Below are 21,956 nucleotides of genomic sequence, written 5' to 3'. Positions count from 1 at the left end.
TCAGCCATGCGATCTAGGCCCTCCAGAGCTGACGCCATATGCACGTTTCAAGCGATTGACTTTCTCGACCGATAGCGCACGATCAACAGTGGTTTTCTCTCACCTCCACCTTCCACGTGTCGATCATTGTATGGAATCGCTTCGCTTTCATCCAAAACCTCTTACCGTTTAAGGGTGCCTCGATCAAAACTGCTTGTTTCCAGAGCGTGGGTCCCGCCTTGTACGATTAGCGCCTTTTCCCTTTTCTGCCCGTGGTCCTCCGGTTCCCCCACGTGACCGAGTGCTTGGGCTTTCCCATTTTTCCCTTGTTCACCCAGCGACGCGTGATTAGTGCTAGGTGCTCATCATGCATCAAAAATCACCTCTTTTTCCCATTCCGGGGCTCCCAGGGTCTACTTCAGCCTCTCGTGCAGTCTCCATGGGCCTCGGTCAGTGCGCTTTGACTGAGGTCCTTGTTGTTCCACGTTGGATGCCACTGCCACTGGTTCAGGGTGTTTTTTATCACTATTCTAAAATTCTTTAGAGATTTGTTCAACCTGATACCGTCATGGTTCTTTGATAGTCTTTCTATGGATCCAATTCAGAGCATTGTTTCTAAGTCAACTTCTTGGGTAATGAGTTGATGTTGAAAAGAAGTGACCTATTGTAGGAGGGCCTTGATGTATCCCACATCTACGAAGTGAAACAAAGCAAATGACTTTTTGTGGAGGTGAAAACAATTTGATGATATGAAGTTCAGGGATGGCAGTCATGAAAAATGAAGCATGGATGTAATGCAGTGGATGATGCATTTGTTGGATGGTGAATTCTCTGAATGACTTCTCTTGGACATATTGGAGACATTGATATGGACTGCTAGCGTTAACCCCATGGATGGCACGACGGACCAATGGTGACAGTGAACGGAAGCCCAACCCAACTTAATCACGGCGATCGAGTGAAAATGTCATGTTCAAGAGCGACTTGCTACCAATAGAGTTCTTCAAGTTTTCTTCCCATTTTTCCCCAGTCATTTCTGACCAGTACCTCTTTATTTTTGACAAGCTTGAGGAGGATAACATATGCTTGGTCTATAATTTTCCCTTCAAGCAAACCTGTCGCTTTGTGTTTAGCGAGCCTAGCATCAATGAGACTCGTTCTTGTCTAGGTGGGCATGTTTGTTGCTATTGTTTTAACGAGTTTAATGAAAAAGATAACTCGGTCCTTTTCTTGTTTAGAGAGTCTAAAAATGGATGAAAAGGAGACTCCAACATTCCATTTTCGTGGCATAATCCCTTCAGTCTGAAAAAGTGTAAAATACTACGAAAGGGATGACTTTTCGATAGTTTTAACGAGCCGACAAAGACAAGTGCTTGATCTTTTTATTTAATAATCCCTCAAGTCCAAAATGATTAAAATATATGAGAGGGATAGCGTTCCCTTTACTTTAAAGAGCTAGGAAGGCTAATAGCTCGACAATATTTTTATATTTAACGAGTCTAAAAAGTGTTTAAAAGAGGCTCGTTTTTTAGGAACGAGTGATATTTCTGGGTAGTAGTTGGTTCCAGGTAAGCTTGGAACTTCTCAAAACCTGGTAGTGTGAAGAGGGTGGCAATAAAAATCACTCATTGCAGATGTTCCTCAAAAGGGTAAACAATCAAGTGGAAGTGTATGGTCGGTTGAATGAAATGGAGGTGATAGAAGGAACACAACCAAAGTTCAAAAGGGCAGATAGCAAAGTGATCACAAAAGGTTATTTACCAGAGGCGGGTTTATTTTTAATGATCTTGAACCTTGTGGAAACATGTGCTCAGTGCGGGTTGATTTTTTAACGAGCTTGAACCTTGCGGGAACATTTCTCTTACCACTCTTTTGATAATGTCTCTTGGTAGATTTATTTTTTAATGAGCTTGATCACTACTATAACATTTTCTCATGACTTTCTTATGTAAGCTAGAAATGACCGAGCTACGAGGTTAAAGGGTTAAGAACCTAAAAACTAAGAAAAAAAAGGTTGCTTTTCACTTGCATGCCCCCAGGTATTTTAGTAAAAGGAGAGTTTCCAAGTTACCAAATGGAATTTCCTGTGGTTAGGCAGGATTGTTTCTGTCGACCGACAAAAACACTTCCTTTGCTTTGCCCATCGAAATGGATGAAGGTGATTGTTGTGAGACCCAATCACATAACGTACGACGATGAATGTTGTGAGTTTCCATTCACAATCGTACAAATGAAATAATCGCATCAGACTGATCACATAACCTATACAGGAATGTTATTCGGTCCAAGTATTATGACCTTTCAAGAAAATCTCTCTTTTCCTCTAGGTTCACCTACCGAAGCAAACTAGGGTGCATGCCCCCTAATCTTCATTATACTCACTAAACTACTCACGGTAATTAGGTGGGTGGGATGAAGATGGAAGAGACATTGTTGATGCGAAGAGGCCATTTAGGGATGATGGTTGATTTATAGCTATGTTTGAACCAGGAAATGAAAGTTGGTCGACAAGTTGCACCAGTCTGCCTTCACGTGGAAAACACATCACTCGGAAGAACGTGGAAACAATGGCTTCCATGCTATATATATAATCACGTCCATGGAGTAGATTGTAATCTAGTGGAGCTTGGACTACCAACACGTTCACATAAATGGTTTTCTTTCTCAAAGTTATTGGTAACTTTGGAAGGATCCCTAATGGTTGACTGGTTCCTTTGTTGAAGCCTAACAAATTTTGTTTTTCAGGAAAAAGTGATGGCAAGACAAGTGCTTTCCAAGCAGTTGAGGAAAGGATACTCACCGAAGCCCCTTCAACTATGATTATGTCAGACACGATCATTTTGTAAACTTGTATTATGATTCAGAACGGTACATTAGATGGAAGACAAGGTTTCGTTAGTTCATTCCAATCAAAGAAAATGATTAGACTGCTTGGAGGAGGTACCAGATAAATGTACGGATAAGTTTCATGAACTGGGGCATCTCTTCCTGTTGTGAAGGAATGGGTGGATTGCCCCAAGTTCATTAGACTCTCTATCGACAAAAATAATTTGAATGGTGTCATTCTCATCCTCTTTGGAAACTATATCATCTGAAGGTGGATTTTATGAAGGCAAGACTATGTTGACTGCCATCTTGACTGGTTGACTTTGATCCAGTATGGAATCAAAAGGTTCAATTTCAATGATAGGTGATTCGATCGACAATTGAGTTATGCCAATCGAGTTTTCAACTAGTGAAGGACTTGGCAAGAGTTTCTTGTATCCAGGTGGAAGGTGCTATGGTGAAGCAAGATGGTTACCCAAAATGCTTGTGGTCCAGAAAAGGACAACGGTGAAGAGTATGATCAAACTCACATAACCTACATGGAACTCTAGGTTTTCCTTTCTGTCGATTGACTATGTTTTCACTAGTTGATGGTGTGCTATCAACCTGACTGTCAGGGGTTGATGACACCGAATGGTGCAATCAGGGAGACCATTCTCTCAAGGTCTGCAAGATGCAAGGGAAATCTCAATGGTAATGGTTCTCCTTGCAAATTATGCATGGAGTTTCTGGTATGGAAACTTTAGTGTGCAGATTTTCACCAGACGATGCTTTGGTGTTCCCTTTTTTAGCTGGCATCTTCTTCTTCTCTTTCCCCTTCTTTTTCTTCTCAGCTACTTGGTTTTTAGTTTCACCAAGCAAAGAGGAAGAAGGAGAAGGAGAAACAAAAGAAGTAGAAGGTGAAGGGGTAACTTCAGTATCATCTGGTTGCTGATTAGATTGTTGAGGAATTGTGGTGTTTTGAACGACAGAGGTCAAGAAAAGCCATACTGGCAGGCCGATTATGATTCTTAGAAGGGAGAATGTAGCCATATATGGAGAACCAATATCTCCCCAAGAGGAGAAAGGACTAGGATTCCCTCCAAGGGGGATTCCTTGATTGGTAGACTCCATTATCTCAACCTCAGATCAACGTAGGAACAAGGATGTTATTCCGTTTAAAATAAATTTTAAAGACACTTGGATGCAACTTGCTTTTTCAATTTTTAAGAGTCGAGAAAAAGCTAAAGGTGACTCTAGTCGCCTTCGATTTTTAATGAGCCTGAAGTGACAAGTGCTCAAATGGACCTTTTCTTTTAAGGAGTCGAAAAGGAACGAAAGTGACTGCTCTAGAAGTCTAGACAGATGGTTTACCAAATCAATCGTAAAACTGCAAAATACACCTTGGTGATAAATGATAGAGAAATTACCAAGGACTTATGTACGGTAGTCAATATTCCTGAATGTTGTGTTCAATGCATTATGATTGATAGGGCGGTAGACACGGGTTCCTAAGGATAAATGATATTAGCTTATTTTGGTCTCCCAATATATACTCAACGATATGGGGAGCACAAGTCCGTACTGGCACTTGTCGTATCAAAGAGGAGGAATCACCCAACCTTTGATGAAAATGATAGTTACTAGGTTTTACGACGCCAGAACATGTCTCTAGCCTAGACTTCTAGATGTGTTGCATTAGATTCCAAAGTGTTTTTATGTTCATTGAGGTTTATTTTAGAGTTGATCTTGCTTAGAAGTTTGTCTTTCAAGGTTCACCGCATGATGTAGATGTGAAATTCCTAAATATGCAATCTAAAATGATAAACAGTCATTTATGTTCTTTTAGTAATGAAAATCCTAGCTACAAAGGAAAGAAGATAATGATTTTTCTTTCAACAGAGAGCATAGAGCACACACTAAATGCACTTTCCTAAATCAAATTTCGCAAGAAGTCAAAATGCAGATGCACATGCATGTATTTGTTTTCCGCTGCCTTAATGTGTGAGTGATGAAAAGAAAGCTAAGTACATATCTGAACTATTTTCTTTCAAAGCAACAATGCTAACAATTTTCTCTTTTCAAAATGAAAGGAAGACTAAGACGACACTTTTCGATTTAGAGTTAAAACTATTTTTGACACTTTAAATACTAATAATTTCAAAATCAAGTACAATGACAAAAGTACAATCAACTATCTAGAAGAGGAAGACTTTACGACACTCTTCTTTTGATTCAAAATGACAATTACGACACTTGCATAAAAAACGACAGTTTGATTAGGCTACTTTCAACAAAGGAGGATTGAAAATGGTCGACAAATACACAAAACCATTTACAATTCCTAACTGATGGAGGCTGAAATAATGTGAAGGAAGATGGTTACATCAAGAAGGTACTGATCATGAATAGCAAAACTACTGAATAAAGCTGAAAACAAAGAGAAAAACAAAATTTTAGAGAAGAAAACACAGTTTACTCAATCATCGCACCTGAAACATAGGGAAACATGGATGCATCTCACCTGCAACACACAGGAGGTGCAATGCATCCAAGTTGCACAGTTACAGACAGTGCAATGGGCCAGGGAGTGAAACGGAGCTTGGTTTTTGCTCAAAACTTGCAGCTAAGTTCAGTGATTTAGGTTGAGTAATGATGGAAAGTAAACATAAAGCATAAGGGTAGGATCTGATGAGGTTTTGAGCTACCACAAGGGCACTTAGGATGCTTTGTAAGTCAGATTTTCAATTCATAAACCAACCTAGAGATTGACTGAAGCAACATTTATCTACTTCGCAATTGCATAGCAAATGCATTTCGAAAGCTAGCTGGCTAACTTCAGGCTCCATCTATAGTTTATAAAGCAAACAATAAACAAACAAAACAAACTATTCATTCCCCAGTAGAGTTGCCATTTTGTTTCAGGGAAAACTAGTGTGATTCGAACTACTAGTCCTAGTAAGATGAGTAGCTATCTTAGAAACAAACAATGAAAGCTTTTCAAGAGTTCCTTTAAGTGTGATAGATGGAAGAGAAGAAAAGAGGACCAACCTGGATCTTCCACTTTGATCCTAGCTTGATTTCTCCTTTCCTTGATAAAATTTTCCACTCCTCTCCTACTTGTCCCGCTTCAAAGAGTACCTATAGAGTCAAAGTAATAGCAAACTTTCAAAGCATCTCTATCTAAAACATCATAAATAATGCAGAATTAGAAACAGATTGACCATACAATTGCATTCATAAACAATAAGATTCACAAATACAAGATCATATGGAGGAAAACTCAAAGAACTTTATTAATAGTAATGTAAGAGAGGATTACAACCTAGCTGTCTGATCTAGCATCATCCTCCCAGTTGTAGAAGCCCTCTTCACCTCATGAACAAGTAAATCACCCAACAATGCAATGTCTCTTCTCAACAAACCAACAACACTTCCTTACAAAATACAAAATTCCAGCCTCTAGATCTCTCAGATGAGGAATCCATTTATAGGTGTCTTGCAAGAGTGTGAGTCAGCTCTAGGTTTCTGATTAGTGTCATTCCACTGATAGTTCTTGGTTCCACTTGGAGATTTCATGATATCTTACTCATCCCTCAGCGAATTCAGAGAGGCAAGTGTCACAGGAGAAGTTTCTGGAAGATTCCATGATCATCCACCTTGCAAACGGTCTCTGCCATTTGTCTATTCTTGCTCATCGCATCCCACAGAAGGCCATTTGAGTATGCATCGCACCTTGCCCATGGAGCAGTCTGTATGGTCCAGTTTTGGCCAATTCTGAGTAGTTTTTAAGGTGGAACTTTTGGGAAATGATGTAATTAGCTGACCATGATCCTTTAGGGTATGAAACAACACTTTTATAGACTAAAGAGCCCTTAGTTTATTGACATCTACGATTGGGGTTGCAGTGCCCAAATATGTCTATAACACATGGCATGGCCAAGTCATTGCTCTTACCCTCCAAAATATCCATTGGGTCCTCCCCCTACAAGGGAGTCGGGTAATTTTATGAATTAACTAGTTTGTGATGGGGATGGGCTCCTCCAACCATAAGCACCCATCATGCACCAGGCAAAGTAGTTACCTAATGACAAAGATAGTCACTGGGGCACGATGGTAATGCATCACCCAGAGTAGGTTTAACAACCCTGCTTTCTCTACTCCGTGCAACCACTTGTGTGTTTCCAACTTTATGACTCCTGCCACTATGTTTTTCTTCAGTCGCATTAGCTGTACTATTGCCAAGTGTCGGAATTCCACGTGGTCTGTGAGATCCCAATATTCAAACTTTAGAGTCGGCACCCATCCTAAGTGCGCTCCTTCAAAAGTGATATCATCGGGGAGTAGCGGAGTCTATAAAGAGTTTTTGATCTCATCTAGGTCCTTAGGCACCCTTGCTTTCCATTTTCGTAGAGGAACATATGTGGGCAACCTGGTCATAGGGTCTGCACCCTGGGTTTCTTCGTCCATTTCTTCTTCCTCCTCCTCTTCCACTGGGATTTCCTCAAGCTCTTCCTCCTCCTCATCAGTTTCCAAATTAACTGTTTTCCCCTTTTCTTCCATGGTCATTTTAGTTCTCAATGGGTTTCTAGGGGACACACGCATCAGTACCATAGGAAACTTGTCTTTCTTGAGCCTCAACATGCGCAGCGATTTAGGGATTTCTACAACTATCCCAACACTTTCTGGGGCATCTCCTATTGTCATGGCCTACACAGCCTCTTCAGCAGTCATTTCTCTAATATCCATGGCTTCTTTAGATGTTGTCATATTATTGTTCCACAATTCTCTCAATGGTTCAGGTAGGTGCTCAAATAATGCCTTCAAGTTCAAAGAGTAGAACAGATCAGAGTTACTGAATCTTAGGACGTGCAATAGCTCAACTCTCAAATGGCCAAGTGTTGTTTATTGGGTAGCCCTTTTCAGTTTATAGCACCTTTTGAATTCTAATTCGACTATTGCCCCCAAATCTGGTCCATTAATGCTCCCTTTGTTGTAGATTTTCCCAAATCTTGCCCATAAAGTTTGCCTTAAATGCCTACCTCCTGCTCCATTTGGTCTCAAACCAAGCAGCACATCATGAATAGTGACTATAATGGTCACTTCTAAGCCGACCCACATGACAGTGTAGCTACCCTTGCACTGTCGCGGACCCTGTGACACTTCGCTCCTGCACACAGCCCTAACATCACGCAGCTCTTGGGCAGAGTAGCTTATAGTCCTGCACCTCCTTTCAACTACCTAGAGTGCTAAGACTGTGCTTCCAGAAGCTAGTCCGCTGGTTGAACCACCTGTATATGGCTTCATCCGACTATCATTTACTTTTCCTGGAAAGAGTTTGCCTTTTAACTTCATCAACTACACCACGCCACCATCTGTGGTTTCCTTAATAACATATGGTCCCATCCAATGCATTAAAATAATAAACACTTAGTGGTAGTCCCCAAGTTTTTCAATGTAATTATGCTCATCCTGTTCTATTATCATGGTCTTTTTATCAAGAAATTCCATATTTATTTCTTCCTCAAGCTTTTGGACTTCTGCTTCCACCATGTCACTTTTCTCCCTCAATCGAGCTCTTTCATTCATGAGTGCTTAGAGCCTAATGTCACCCTACTGAATCTCTTCATCAGGTCCCAAGCGTTCTTCTTCGAGTTCTTCCAACTGCGCAATCCCTTCTTTCGAGGCTCCATGATTCATCATATCCATGGGCACTGCTATGCACAGACTAGGTATGATATACTCCATCGGCATTACAGCGTTTGCTCCATAGGCTAGCCTAGAAGTCATCTATCCCATCAGTGTCTTGTATGTTGTCCTATAATCCCATAAAACTTCTGGTACACGCAGGTCCCAATCACCTCGCTACACACTACATACCTTGTTCAGTGCTTCACACACCTCTTTAAATGCTTTTGCATGGATAACCTTCTATGCGATCATTCTCTCCACATTCTGTCATACCATCTTGAGGATCCGTTGGCACATTTGCCCCTAAACACATGCTTATTGACTGTGTTTCCCAACGTGAAGTTCATGTGCATCCGCATAGGTTTTTTTCCATATGGTTGTACCCACCTGGATAGATGTGCGCATAAACCATCCCGTTCATGGTATTTATCAGTTAATCACACTTTAGGCTTCCCAAACTATGTGCGCATCATCCTCCGACATGTGCACTAGTCTTCAAAGCTTCCCTTGTGCATACCCCACCACGTCATGGGTGTAGCGCACAGTACCCAATTCAAGGCCTATAAACATTTATTTTCCAGCACCCCTCTCTCAAACTTATCTAGGAAAATATCTACCTCACTTAACCCATCATAAATATGTAGATCCCTTACTTATTTCGATAAGCAGTGTAATGATCTTGTCATCATATTACAATTAATTATGGTTACCTTGTGTAACCAATTCTACCATCACTCTATCTCCCCATCTAAATCCAAAGTATAGGAGCTTTCACGCTCCCATGAGATCCGCTCTTCCACGGCGAGATTTACCCAGTCTTTCTCTCACGTAGTTATCTTGTAGATGTAGTCCAAATCATCATCGCTTTCATAGTCGCACACTAGCTCCATGTAGCATGATCCCTCAGCAGAGTCTAAGGGTATAACTACGCGCAGAGAATTCTTCTTGCACTTCTTCAGATTAATCACCCCATTCATGTTAGTGGCCCAATCAATTCCTAAGAGTGTGGGTAAGGGATCACTGTCATCAACAATCTCTATCACTTCAAAGTCTACTAGTGCACTCGCTCCCTCAATATGCACGGTGATTCCCTGCAATCACCCTAAGGGTATTATCTTCTGTTGGTTTGCCATTCACAGCTAAATAGGAGACCACTGTAGCATAGGCCTGTCCATGCGCTCCCATGTTTGCTTCGACAAAACGTTCACATCTGATCCTAAGTCCAGAATTACTTGGTCCATCTCATATTCTCCAATATGCATGGTTTGCCTCATTTCTCTCTCTATCCTAGTCTTGTGTTTTCCAATCTTCTGGACTATGCGTGGTTCTCCTAGTGCGATCCCAACGCATATGTTAATGATTTCCTGCAATCCTTTTACAACCTTACTGTCGTGCAGTAGTTCCATGCATGTTTCTAGGAACGTCATAAGCATATATGGGTCCATTTCCGGCTTCGGTCTATATTTTCTTCCTGAAGTGGAGGCATCAGCGAAGCTCTTCTTAGCTTCCATGAAGGTTTCCTTAGCATGCTCCAAATCAAACTCTGCTTCTTTCATCAGAGCCTTATGAACCCAAGTAATATCTTCGGGTTGTTTTCCTTTATCATCTCCCATTGTGATTTCACTTTGGAGCACAATGTTCACATTTGGATCTTCCTCATGTGGCTCAAACCTCATCATATGCAGGTTTTAAGTTGAGGGAGGTGGTAGTGCTCCCTTATCGCATATCCTAGCTATCAGTGTAGGAAAATCTTTCGTCTCATGGCCAAACAAGGTACAATATAGACATGATGGACACGTTGGGTTCGTACAATCATGGGAATAATGTCCTGGCCCTCCACAATTGTAGCATATTAGCTGTCCATGACCTCTTCCAGGTCCTCCTCCACGTCGGTATTGCCCACGCCCCTGAAATCCTGTTCGTGCCACTCCTGCGTTCTAGTCTAGGGGTCACGTTTTGGCCTGAAGCATATAGGTTGGAGTTATATCCATCATCAACTCATAACTCCTACAAGTGCGCTCATCATGTCCCACCGACCTACAAAAATTACATAACAACTGTTGCGAATTTTGTGTATACTATTGTAGCAAATGGAAGTTGTCCGTAGCATGCTTTCCACCTATTTGACAAATCACGCACCATAAATCAGGTGATGCGTTGGGTCCTACTTGCACTTCCAGCCTTAATGGCATCGATCCTCCTCTCACGAGGTAATTTGCAAACACCAGGTAGTGGTCCTTATCATGACCCTGACCCTTGCATTTTATGCACCACACCTCTTCGCGCACTTTTGGTTGAGCTATTCTATCCTATTTCAGACTCTGCATCTCAAGGCATAAGTTTTTCAACTATGCGTGGATCTGCTGAACTCCCAAGTTAGGATCTTGTATTGGGGTCTCATGAAGCCTCACCGTGACCTCTAGGACCACTACCTGAATCGTTAACTTCTGTTGCGACAACGTGCTCATCATAAGTGGTGTTAGCGATGCTACAAACCATTCGCGGTGGTGTCCATCTGTTAAAGTCATATTAGCTTCATGAATTATACACTTCAGCCTCTAATCTAGCTCCCAATGAGTCTTGCCTGGTAGCATTATGATCTATTTGAACCCAATGATCAACTGCACTTCTGACTTTGGCCTGCTAAATTCCCTGTTTAGCACAATTTGGATATCCGTGATTCCCGCATTCGGATTGTCATTAGAATGTTTAATATACCAGGTCAGTGGGCGGTCTTGCAGGGAGCTAACCACTATCATTTTCTTTATATTATCATTTGTAACTCCCTGTGCTTCCCATACGGCTTTTATGATGAATCAAAATTGGTACAGATCCTCATTTCCTACTCCCTTGAACACATGAAACTTTATCGTGCTTGCCATATTGACTTGTGGTGGTGGCGAAGGTGGTATGGGTGAAGATGGAGATGAAGGTGGTGACGCTAGTGGTGGTGCGAGTCGGGGTTCTATGCAGGGAATTATTTTCTTTATCAGATGGATCACACTTCGCAGAGAGACCTTCGCGATCTCTTCCTCGTCCCCTCACAGAGGTGAAATCAAAGGGCTATTCTTTGGTCCCTTACTTCCATCGTTTCTATAGGTTTCTCCGCTTTGCATAGCTCCAAACATCAAGGCAATTGCATAACCCTCTTTTCACACAATAGCATTTTAATCCAAGTATTCAGAAAATTTACGTACTTACCTCGCGATCCTTTGAGAAAATGTCGCACTGCCTTGCTATAGTGACTAAAGTATCTACCACGAACTCAATAATGAATCCTCCTATAATCCTATCGAGCTAGTGATCAACAGTGTGTGTGATCTTATCCTCTAATGCTTCCAATCTACACACTAACTCTGGGGTCCACACAATAGGACCATCGATATTCCACCTTCCTTGGCTATCTGCTAGCTTCGCGATCCACTCGTACAGCTTAGTAGGGAAAGATGCAAAAAATATCTCATGGATTTCTGTGTACAAGTAACAATCTAACCACTCTTCTTTTGTCAGTTGAGGATTCCTGTTCTCCTACGCCACGAACTCGTGAATCCTCCTATCCAACTAACCTTCAATTTCCTTCTTATTTGGATTCCAATGATATGACATCAGACATCTCTATGCATATTTTAGTCTCAGCAATGGAACCATTTTTTGGCTTGAGGGGGCCTGACCCAGTTTTAGAGTTAATTAGCCAAACAAATCCCTACACTACTGGCCCTTTCCGCAACAGCCCGCAGAGCGCGCACTGAGGTCTCACCCGAAGTAGTATGGGGGGATGCTAGAACCAACTTTCTGTACCCTTGAGATGTCTAAGGGGTCGATTTAGTCCAATAGTGAATACCTTCATGCAGGTTACTTCGCAGACTGCCCTGACCTGCGAGGCCTTCGCAATTGGTTATAATCACCTTCGCGCAGCCCTAACCAAGGGTTGAGGTGCTTGTGCGCTGCTAAGGTAGCGATCTGCACTATTTCCCTAAGTTACACCACAGGTCTTACTTATCTCCTTATAATTGTTAGCTAATTTTGTGTAAACAAATACTTTATCTTATATTCACTTATTCAACACAATCATATATGTTCGTGCATCATATAAACAACACAAATGTAATTTATACCTAATACATTTAATGTAGAAAACAGTAAAAAGATACATAGAAATGATATGAAACTTTTCTTTATTACTTCTCAAAAGGTTATATACTCAACTCATCCCATGCACTTAGCTGCAGGGGTCTGCACACTCAGTTGTGGACAACTAGGCCTTTGTGCACTTAGCTGCAGAGCCTACTCCTCCTCTATGACCCAAGAATCGACACTACACTTAGATAAGACTCTATTCTTTATCTTCATTCCTCCATTGATTCAGTCATTTACAACTTATAGCCTCACTGTATTTGTGCAATTCCATGGTCTGCGGACCATGGGTAGATCTCTAAAGCTAACATTGCATTACAAAAATGAGCGCGAACAACCCTATGACTCATTTACAAGTTCGCGCTCCACGTCCACAAAACGTAGAGTCTTTACATCAGATTTAGTCAAAATCTAGGCTTTAGGCCCCAAAATGTCCCTTGGGGGATCCTACACCCAAAAATAGGTATCAATCTCTTTGCTACAAAAGATGAATTTGTGAAGAGAGTGCTCATCTAGTAGCGATAAGGTGACCAAAACAGGAGGCATTCAAATCAAGTAGTATATGTTCAGGGGGAGCATATCAAATTTGACCAGTTTACGGAGTAGCAATGATGGTCCTAGTAGAGAGGTCTAAAATGCATAATACACATCCTTCTAGCTAGACTCTGGTCCTCACAGTGAGTGATTGCATGAGGAGAGTGGTGACCACTGTGTTGGGTGTGGAGCTTGATTATCTTCTTTATTTAGAGGTATCGACGCATTGGACCCCACTTCATACTGGGATGGAAATGCTGCTCATTTGATCATCACCATAGGGGTCTAGGGGGGGTGACGAAAATTTTTATGAGCCCCCTCGCCCTCGCCTAGTGAGGGTTCAGGGGTAGTGCCCCTAAAGATAAAATTAGATGTAAATTTTCCTTGTAAAATATTCTAATTTCGTAGTAAATTTTAGTTGTTCATTAGACAGATGATGTGACAGTAGAAGTTATGTTTAATTTATGGTTTTTTACCCTAGAAGGAAACCCCTCGCTATACATGAGTGAATTGTATTTTGGTTGGATAGAGGTTTATTCTAAGCGAGAAAGAGAGAGGATATTGTGTCAGAGAAAAGAGTAAAATACAATGGATTTGTTGTAGGTTTTATCCCTTCATTTTGCTAGATAATATAAAGGAAGAATTGGTTGTTTCTTCATGGACATAGCCCAAAGTGGGTAAACGATGTATATTTGTGTCTCTCTTGTTTTGTGCATTTTTTGTGTTTATGTTTTTGTAATATTGTACGTATTCCATTGCTCTATAATATATAATTTTATAACACACAGGGGGAGAGTAAGGCAACTTATAGCCCCTTGCCATTAATGTCAAAGGGGGATAAAAGTTGTGGAGTAGCTGTGATCAATGGTATCAGTTGTGGAGCAGTTGTGATGGGCTACATAGAAAAGAGTAGAACATTGGTGTCTCATGCCATGAGATGTGTGGAAGTAGCTTAAGGTTTGACTATCACTTGGATAAAAGGATGGTTTGTTGCCATCAATGCCAAAGGGGGATATTGTTGGATAGTTGGCATTGTGTGCATGGCCAATGGCCTTGAGAACGCACCTGCAGGTGCGTTTCCATTGATGTCAATGTTAGCCTCCTGTTGCAACAGGTATTCATCTTTCATGATCGACATTTTTACATACCAAATATGTCATACTTTGCATGCTGCAATGTTCCATATTTCCTTAGAAGGCCAAAGAAGAGGCCATGAAAGTGTGCTAATCTAAGTGCCACTGCTATGATCCATTTTTGATGAGTTTTCAGTTAAGGGAGGGCCAAACAGCTTAATCTTTGTCTCCCTAGGTTTCAATTTCTTGTTGTAGAATATAGAGAATCATTATCTGTCCAAACATCTTAATCTTGGCAGATTTGTAGATAGGTAGAGAAACAAGGGTGCTCAACATCTTAATCTGAGCCCCTGGATGAAATAAGTGTAGATGTAGATAGGAGGACAACAAGAAGAAAAGAATGAAAAGCTGGGTATGCTAGTTCAAGTGCACCCAAACCAAAAGAAGAGAAAATACTAGGTGAGTAGGTCGGGTAGGTAGTTTTGTGGTTGCAGAATCATGGCTTGTGATCTACTTCATCTTTTCAAGTGTCATATCTATTCATATCACAAGTTTGAGGCAGTTTTTTCATTTGAAGGACTTCAGGCGAGGCATGTCTAACTTCCCCTTCTTCCTCTTTCCCCAAATCACTCACTAATTTCCCTAAAGAGGTCAAGATCTGCTTGATACCTCTGAGTTTCATCATTTTCCATACCATTTGCCTAAGTAAAGATCTTCTTTGCTTAAAGGATGCTTATATTTCTTATACAGGTCCGGTTTCCCCTTTAAAGCCTAAGATTCCTATCCTTAGCGCCTTCTTCACAAAATTCATATCAACTCTTAACTATATTATGTAAATCCCTCCTTTCCCCTTCCCATACTAAAAAATATAGTAAAAAATCCCCATTATTTACATATCCCCTCCTCTGATTGAGATATGACCATAAATATGCTTGGGAATTACTAAGTTTGCCTAAAACTTAAGTAAAAACCCTCAGTTTTGCTTCTTAAACTCCCTCAAAGTGTCTTTGGACTCCTTCCAAGGCATGAAGTCCCTTTTTTTGGTTATTGGACCCCTTCTGAGGCCTCAGGAACCCTTCCAAAGCCTTGAAAATCCTTTTCTGATCACATTAACCCTCCTCCGATGAGTTTCCCCCCCTCCGACGCGATATCGCTATTGGAGGTCGCAGCATTCGTTCATCGGCCCCCTTTTACAACTCCCCGATATAATTTCACCGATGTGATTTCACGATCGGCAGTCGTAAGGTTTTTGTACCTATATACATATGCACCCCTCTCATCCGCCGATGCGATATTGCTATCGCACCGGAAAACATATCGCATCGCGATCCACTCATTTCCGCAAATATTTCCCATTTTTTCACACAGCCGCATGCCTTATCGCTTTTCCAATATTGGCGATCACTCCCATTGCATCACATATATAAAAGCCATTGCCCCCTGTCCCCGCCGATTGCCGATCTCTGATTTAATCCCCGCCGTACTGCCACGTCACCCTGCCACATCACCTTGCCATGTCACTGCCATACTCGGACCCAATGCTGACGTCATGCTGACATCATCACTAAAGGAAGGCGCGAAGGGTGCAAATCGCAGCAAAGAGAGCCCGGAATGAAAAACTGAGGCTAAGAAAAAATGACCAAAATGGAAGGCTTCATATCGCTCGGCTACTAGCAGGCCCGAAAATTCGCAGTTTTGATAGAAATTCTTCATTTATGATTCCTATTCAAATCAGCCAGTGCCGATAGCATTCCAAAGGCCACGAAAATCATTTGCAGTAGCCATTCTTGCCTTGAAAGGGCAGAAAAGGGGTTATTTGACAGTTTCAAGCGTATCAGGTCGAGAGAAAGTGGCCCGATTCAAGTGTTAAAGAGTATCAGAGGAAAGATGAAGCCTCGATTAAATTGAAGAGTATCAGCAAGTGGCAAAGAGTATCAGATCAAAGTGGGCGAACATTAAAGGCCCCAAGAAAAGTCAAAGAAAGTAGTAAAGCCATTTAAGCGTTCTCATATCACAGTTAATGCACATCAAAAGCACTCAAGAGCAGGGAATCAAAGCCCAAAGCACAGTTATGGCTAAATGAACAGCACAGAGCCATAAGGATAGATTTCGACTCATTTTTGAGGCGGCTACCCCAGCGCAGCACTTAGATATCTTTTTGCATTAATTCCACGAGAAGATTAGATTAAAGAATTCACTTCCCTCAAATCTGTTTAAGATCTTCTGTAATGGATATTTTTAGATATTTTCCCTATATAAACCACCCTAATTCATCGTTTAAAGGGTTGGTTGGTTGATAATCCTCATGCTGGACTCGCACTATATGTTTTGAGAATTTCTATAATCAAAGACTACTGAAAAGCTTGGAGGATGGACTGTCTGTTGCGTTATTAATGGCTGAAGGGTGAAATATAGAATTCTTGCACTGCTACATGGCCCAATAAGTGTTTCTTACCTCTGTTTTTCAATTCATATATGTTTATATCATACATATATCACCATCTAAGTTACAGAAAGAAAGATTAGCTTAGAATTTGTGTGGCTGCACTCTATGCTCAGTTTTTGTGACTTCTATATGTTTTCTTCTGATTTATGCATAAATATGAATTCCTCATGGCTCATATTTGCTCTATTTCATTCATGTATGACTGTTATTTAGGAATTCTTGATTGCTCCTAGATATAGTTCACTTGCCTCCCCTATGTTATGCTGAATGAGAGATTCGTAATTGCCTTTCATTCCTTAGCCTTCATTTCATCCTTTTAACTTGAATGATTGTTTCATGTGTAGCTATCCTGATCTATATTCCTCTTGTGACCTAGAAAATGCACCAGCAGCCCTACGCCACGACTCCATGCCCAATGGTTTGAACCTCTCACACTATGCATGCCTCCCTACTTGAAAACATCAATCATCCCACCAAAACTTAAACAAAAACCCAAAGAAGCATATTACTAGCCTAAAATCAACCCAAAACAAAGTTAAATCAGAAAGAGAGAGCCCTCTCTTATTGCAGGTAGGCTAGGATCTGTAGTCCAAAGATTGGTTTGTGGTTACCTCGGCCATATCCCTCAAGGAGCCAAGGGACAACCTGAGTGATAACATTATTGGTGACTCCACTAGGGAACCTTATTCAGAAAATTCCAAAAAGCAAGTTAGAAGCTGGCTCCTAAGAAGAAAACACATAATACCAAGTCAAACCCAGACCCAAATCCACCAGCTGTTTTTGAAAATCCCAATATAATCCCAAGGAACCTCAGGAAGCTAGAGCGAAGAGAAGATTTTTGCTGATTCTAGTCCTGAAACAGTCCAGCCAAGCTGTGTTCTAACCCCTGTCAAAGTTTTATTTCGTTCAACCCCTACTTCCCCTTGTTCATCATCCACCTCTCCAAGCACCTTTTCCACACCTCCATTCACTGTGAATACTCCCGTTACCACTATTATTACCGTTGTTCCAGTCGTTCCATTTATCCCTGCTGCTCCACTAATCCCTGTAAATATGGCTAATAGATATGCACCGTTGCAGTTGCCAACAAATCCAGGGGCTATGCCTCAGGATTATCAAACTAAAATCACATATTTTGATGGTACTGGTTCTTGCACAACCCTACAACATACCAAGAAGATGCAAGACTATTTTGAGAACTACGAGATAGATGATGACAGTGTAAGAATGAAGATTTTTGTCCAAAGTTTAACAGGAGATGTAAGGCCCTGGTTTAGAAGCCTTGCTGCAAATTCCATAGCTAACCCAGAGGCCCTTTACCAAACATTTCTTAACAGATGGGAGAAAAAGAAAGATCACTTACACATATTATCTGAATATGACACCATCAAAAGAGGTCCTCAAGAGGCTGTCTTAGACTATTGTGTAAGATTTAACAATATTTATAATGCAATACCATAGAACCTCAGGCCTCCACTTGATCTTGCTTTGTATAAATTCCCCGATGGTTTTGATACTGACATGGCTTATCAGTTAAGGGAAAGAGCCCCTCAAAGCCTAGCAGACATGCAAAATATTGTTGTCAGCGTATAGGCAAATCTAATTGCTAAAAGAAACAGAGCTAGAACTGAGAGAAGAACCACCTTTAAGGAAGAACCCTCAGACTTAGACCAAAAGCTAGATGCTATTATCAGTGGCATGCACAGGCTGGGAGATAGAGTGGAAAGCGTTGAAAGGAAGTCTACATGGGAAGGACAACAGCCCAATACCATAAGAAACCCAAATTTCAGGAAAACTCAGAACACAAACGCTGGTAGGTCTAGTCCAGACCAGGATATAAGGCCTCTTTTCCAAGAAAACTATACAGAAGCATCCACGTCTAGTGAGCAGACAGAAAACACTCATATAAACTTGATGGGTTTGAAAAGTGAAGAACAAGTATTCCTGACCCAAGAAGACCAAGATGAGCATGACTACAATCAATTTCAGACTCAGTCTGGTGAGTCGTTTGACTTCAAACAAGGCTATGATTCAGCTGTCTATGAGGTCCACAAATACTATAAACTGAGAACTAGAACAATTGATGTGCCCAAGGCCATCAAACAGAAGGAACCAAAGTAGCCTAAGAAGATCAAAGAAAAGGCTGCCCTCATAAACACTGCTGATAAAACAGTCCCAAATCCAAAACAAGTGACCATAGAGGATATCACAGATGTTCAGCCCTCTGAGAATCAGCCTTTTGTATCTTTTCCCTCAAAGGAAAACATAAACAGCACTCCTGAAAGCCTTTCCAAATCAGAAATAATTCAAGAAATCAATGAAGAACAAGAGAAAATCGCTGATATTCCCACAGGAAAAGGGAAGCATGCCTATCACAACACTAAAACCCAATCAGAGAAAACATTTGATTTAGAGGCAGAAATAGGTAAACTTAAGATATCCATCCCCCTATCTGAACTTGCTAAGCATGATGTATATAGGCAACAAATCCAAAGATCACTTCAAATGCCAGAGAACAGGGATGATGTTAATGTCTTAGATAATCAACCAGAATTACTTTTTGGTCCTGAAGTCAATGGTAAATCAGGACATGGAGTTGTTCTACCCTTTTATGTTAGTTTGTACATTCATGATAAAGTGTTACACAATGCTATGTTTGATTCAGGTGCTTCACACAACCTGATGCCCAGAGCTGTAATGGAGAAGCTAAACCTTGATGTCACTAGACCCTATAAAGACTTGTTCTCATTTGATTCTAGTCAGGTCAAGTGTTTAGGCTTAATCAAAGACCTTTGTGTGTCTTTAGTCCAATTTCCCAACAAAACGATCCTAATGGACGTGGTGGTTGCTGACATTCCACCAAAGTACGACATGCTATTATCAAGATCTTGGGGAGAAAAACTCCAAGGATCTCTCCAATTAGACCTCTCTTATGCCACTATATTTGTCTTTGGACAAACAAAAAGACTATATAGAGAAACACTGATGAAGTATGTGGTAAGTAGTGAGGAAAAACCCCAAAACTTCCCAATCTATGCAATCCATTCTGATATGGATTCCTTCATATTAATCAATGATGATAGCTGCCCTTTAACTGATGTCAAGCCTTTGGCTCTAGAACAACAAGCACACATCAATGAAGAATCGGTTGCACATACCCATGAGACTGTCACAATAGCCAAGGCAACTAGCACACAAGAAGAACCTCCCAAAACACAAAACTCAGGTCCGCCCAATCCTAAAATGACTGAAACTCTTAATACTAACCACAAGCAAGAAATCACATGGTATTTAGAGTATGATGGTGCAGTTAATAAGTTAGGAGCAGGGGCTGGAATATGGATCCACAACACACATAACAGTCATGCACAAGGTCATGCATATAGACTGAATTTCAAATGCACCAACAACATGGCCGAGTATGAGGCACTCCTCTTAGGCCTTAAGCTGCTCAAAGCTTTAGGAGCTGCCAAAGTGTCTATTCTAGGTGACTCCGACCTAGTAATCCAACAAATGAAAGGTAACTTTGTTACTAATGACAATAGAATGAGGGCCTATAGGACAGCTGCCACTAATATACTCAATGCATTCTCTGAATCCCAAGATTTCAAGAAATCATAACATTCATGCTCACAGCCTAGCCACTTTTGCTAGTATATGCAAGCTTCCCTTTGAGCCAAATCACCATTTCACTGCTGAGATAAAACATAGGCCTGCTGTCCCAAATAATGTTAAAGATTGGCAAGTGTTCAAAAATGATACCGATTAACAATTTCCTCACTCTTGAGCTGATTTTTCAAATATTAACATTGACATGGATGCTATGACGAATGAACAACAACAAACAAATGAAAATCAGTAGGCTGTAATAGCTGTAATAGCCAAACAAATGCTAAACCCAACTGTTTTTGACAATGCAAACATAGAAGAGTTGAAACAAATGCATTTGGAGGAAATAGCCAAAACAGAGGTCGAGATCATTGATCTAAAGGATAAATTTCTCCCTGCTATCCTCACTCCATTAGAAGATATGTTTGTCGCAAATGATGTTCCCAAAAAGCCAAAAATGCAGCCCTTAAACGCTGCTATAGAAGAACACAACATTGGGACAGCAGAGAAGCCCAAAATGATCAAACTATCTCAATCTTTGTCACCTGATCAAAAGCCCAAATATGTTTATTTGTTCAAAGAATTCCAAGATGTATTTGCTTCGAGTTATGAGGACTTGAAGTCCTATGACACCTCAGTGATCCAACACACCATTCCCTTAAAACCAAATCAAAAGCCCTTCAGACAGAAACTAAGGAGAATCAATCTTGTGCTTCTCCCTTTGATTGAAAAGGAAGTGAAAAGAATGTTTGAAGTAGGTATCATAGCACCCATCAGATTTTCTAAATGGGTATCCAATCTTGTTCCCACGAGAAAGAAGACAGGTGAGATTAGGCTATGTGTGGACCTAAGAAACTTAAACCAAGTCTCCCTAAAAGACCACTACCCATTGCCAAAAATGGATCACATTCTACAAAGAGTAGTGGGGTCATCAAGAATTTCACTGCTTGATGGCTTTTCAGGTTTTAATCAAATACTTGTTCACTCGGATGACCAAGACAAGACAGCTTTTACCACACCGTGGGGAACATTTAAGTATTTTTAAATAGAGAATCTCATATAACTTGACAACAAAAAAAATAAAATAAAAAAAAATAAACAAATAAACAAATAAATAAATAAATCTAATTTAATACATATAGCTGAAAAATTTACACAATTAAGATTCATCCCTAGGAATTATAGATAATACTATAATAAGATCTCACCAATCCTATAAAATTAGTTTATTAATTGAAATTAATTAATATACAAATTAAATATAAACAAACTAACCCAATATAGATTCTTTAATTGGTATAAAAAAAAATAATAAATTAAAAAATAAATTAATTAATTAATTAAATTAAGATATATATATATATATATATATATATATATAATAATTATAATAATAATAATAATAATAATAAACATATATAGATACATATTTCATCAAACTTTTTTATTAAAATATATAATTAAATTAAAAATTAAAAGTTAAAAAATTAAAATAAAATAAAGAAATTAAAATAAATAAATTAATTAATAATAATTTAATAATCATTATAAACAAATAATTAAATATAACAAATAAATAAATAAATAATTAATTAATTAATTTAAACTCATTAATAAAGTAAGTAAATCTTTATTCAAAATAATTAATTTTATATATAAATAATTGAATAAACATAGTAATTAAA

The sequence above is a fragment of the Pinus tabuliformis genome, chromosome 7 (genome assembly GCF_031772625.1).
Source record: "Pinus tabuliformis cultivar Carrire ecotype Pingquan chromosome 7, CPIR1, whole genome shotgun sequence".
In the NCBI taxonomy this organism is placed as follows: Eukaryota; Viridiplantae; Streptophyta; class Pinopsida; order Pinales; family Pinaceae; genus Pinus; species Pinus tabuliformis.
This window is presented reverse-complemented; position numbering follows the sequence as displayed.